This window comes from Mesoplodon densirostris, chromosome 15 (assembly GCF_025265405.1).
Source record: "Mesoplodon densirostris isolate mMesDen1 chromosome 15, mMesDen1 primary haplotype, whole genome shotgun sequence".
NCBI classification, from domain to species: Eukaryota; Metazoa; Chordata; class Mammalia; order Artiodactyla; family Ziphiidae; genus Mesoplodon; species Mesoplodon densirostris.
In genome coordinates, this window is record NC_082675.1 from 79411017 (window position 1) to 79413617 (window position 2601).

The 2601-nt window shown below is 40.6% G+C and overlaps 1 pseudogene; it reads left to right on the forward strand.

Moving 5' to 3' along the window:
* Window positions 1-261: 261 nt before the first annotated feature.
* On the forward strand, window positions 262-1276 carry LOC132503247 (zinc finger protein 396-like; annotated as a pseudogene).
* The last annotated feature ends 1325 nt before the right edge of the window (window positions 1277-2601 follow it).

Sequence of the window (2601 nt, forward strand, 5' to 3'; positions counted from 1 at the left end):
AAAGGTAAGGAAAATTAATTTAAAATAAACTTCACTTTCATAATAATTTTGAATAGCTCTGGATAGTTTTAGGACAGCAAGATTTTTTGATTCATGTTTTAAGCTGTGAATAGGGGTAACATTAAGAAAATATTCCCTGGCTTCCCCGGCTTCTCCCCCAAAACGTGGGATCATCCTTCCTAGGCTGGAGGAATGTCCATAAGGAGAGTTTCACCTTCTTGAAGATTAAAGCCTAGCAGTCCTGAGCTATTCCCAGTCCAAATGTCTGCAAAATTGAGAGAGACATCAAAACTCCTTCCACAAACTTCAGGGGACCCTGACTGCATTCTGGTAATGAAGGTGGAAGAGGGAGGGCAGGCCCATAATATGGTCTCCAGCCGCCACTGGAGCAGCTACTACAGCTCAGAGACCTACTGCCAGCGGTTCAGGCAGTTTCACTACGAGGAGTCACCTGGGCCCCAGGCGGCCCTGAGCCAGCTCCGTGAGCTTTGCTGTCAGTGGCTGAGGCCAGAGGTGCACAGCAAAGAGCAGATCCTGGAGCCGCTGGTGCTAGAGCAGTTCCTGCCCATGTTGCCTGAGGAACTGCAGGCCTGGCTTCAAGAGAACCAACCAGAGAGTGGAGAGGAAGCCGTGGTGATGCTGGAGGAGCTGGAGAAAGAGCATGACAGGGCAGCTGAACAGGTCTTTTTTGGACGAAATGAGGACATGCTTGCAAAGAAGCTACCAACTTGTGAAATCACTTAGGAGACACCACGTAGCCAGTTTAAACCCACAAAAAAGCAACTGCAGTGGGCATCGAAGGAGCTTCACACCTTAAGACAAAATGTTAGAGACACCAGAACTATAAATGTGAAATCAGCTTCAAGGCAAAAGACTTCTTCAGGCAAAGAACTGCATTACAAAGTTTCTAACACTCTTCGAATGAATGCTTCCCAGAGTTTCACATTTAGAGGAACCTGTGAACAAGATAGAAAGTTTGAAAGAAGACAGGGAAACCGTCCTTGAAAAAAAAAAATTGTGATGAATGTGGGAAAGCCTTTAGTCAGAGCTCAGCCCTTAATCGACATCAGAGAATCCACAGTGGAGAGAAACCTTATACATATGATGTGTGTGCAAAGGCTTTCAGCCGAAGTGCAGTCCTGATCAGCATTGAAGAATCCACACTGGGGAGAAACCCTTCCAATGTCATGAATGTGGGAAAGCCTTTAGTCAGAGCTCGAATCTTTTCAGACATAGGAAAAACCATGCTGGAGAAAAAGTCCCATCAGCGTTGTGAGGGAGTCAAAGCATTTACTGAGAACTTTTTCAACAGGGGAGAAGACACAAGGCACCAATACTCCTTTAGTATAAATTGGTAGTTTCAGTGGGCACCAGTTTCCTTTCAAAGGTTATAAAAGCCACAGGAGAGAATGTAGAATATTTTCTGTCAGCATTGTTTGCTTTTCTGCTTTTCAATAGTGTCAGTTCAGATGTTTGAGATTCTAAAGCTTAAATCGGATTTCCATCCCTAGTGCAGCTCTTGAAAAGATACTCTCAGACATGTTCTACTGTTTCCATTATTAACACAAATAATGAACTAGTATGTTCCTTTTTAGACAAGTACATTTTCCCTGTTGAGAAGGAATGTGTGAGTTAGTATATAAGTGGGTATTCTCCATTTCATTACTAGAACACTGGAGTTATTAAACCAAAGATTAAATCAGTTAAAAAAAATTTCCTGGGAATTCCCTGGCAGTCCAGTGGTTAGCACTCCATGTTTTCACTGCAGCAGGCCTGGGTTTGATCCCTGATCAGGGAACTAAGATCCTGCAAGCCATGCGGCATGGCCAAAAAAAATAATAATAAAATAAAATAAATTTCCTGTTTTACTTTCTGTTACCAGATTCAAAATATGAGAATAAGATTGAGGAGACCCAAAAGAATATGTACCTCAAGACCTAAGCTGAAATGTCCAGGGTCATTGTTAGGAAGCAGGTGAGTAAAGGGACTTTACTCATCTCTTATGAAAATCTGAGAACCTACATACTGTTTTGTTTTGTTTCACATTTTTAAATTGAGGTATAGTTGATGTATAATATCATCTATACATACTGTTGATGATACTAAGTAATTTCCTGTGTAGGAAAAAAAAATTATCTCCTTTACAATTTATATTGGATATATCTCAATGAAAGCATTAAGATTTGCTCTACATGTCTTCAGGAAGTGGCCTAAATATGATGAGTGTTCTAATAAAGAACAGTTATCTGTGGGTGCTTATATAAATTTGTTGATCAGCTTAACATAAAGAAATAAGGAAGATGAAGAAAAGACTGTCCAAACAAGACTGATGTTACCTGGTAAGTGCAGCACATAATGGAAAAGTGTACTTACCTGGAAATGAGAACCCTTAACAGCTGATGACTATCCTTCAGAGTTCTTCATAGCTTCTGTTCTGGCATAAATCAGCTGTGAACATGTTTCAGGCGTCACAGGACAACCTTTTCAGGGTCTTATGCATTCTTAGTAAGATGAGTTTCTAGACAATTTATCATGATGTTAAGACCTTGGATTTTGATACTCTTGTACAAATGAGAAAATCACTAAAGTTCAATTTGAAGA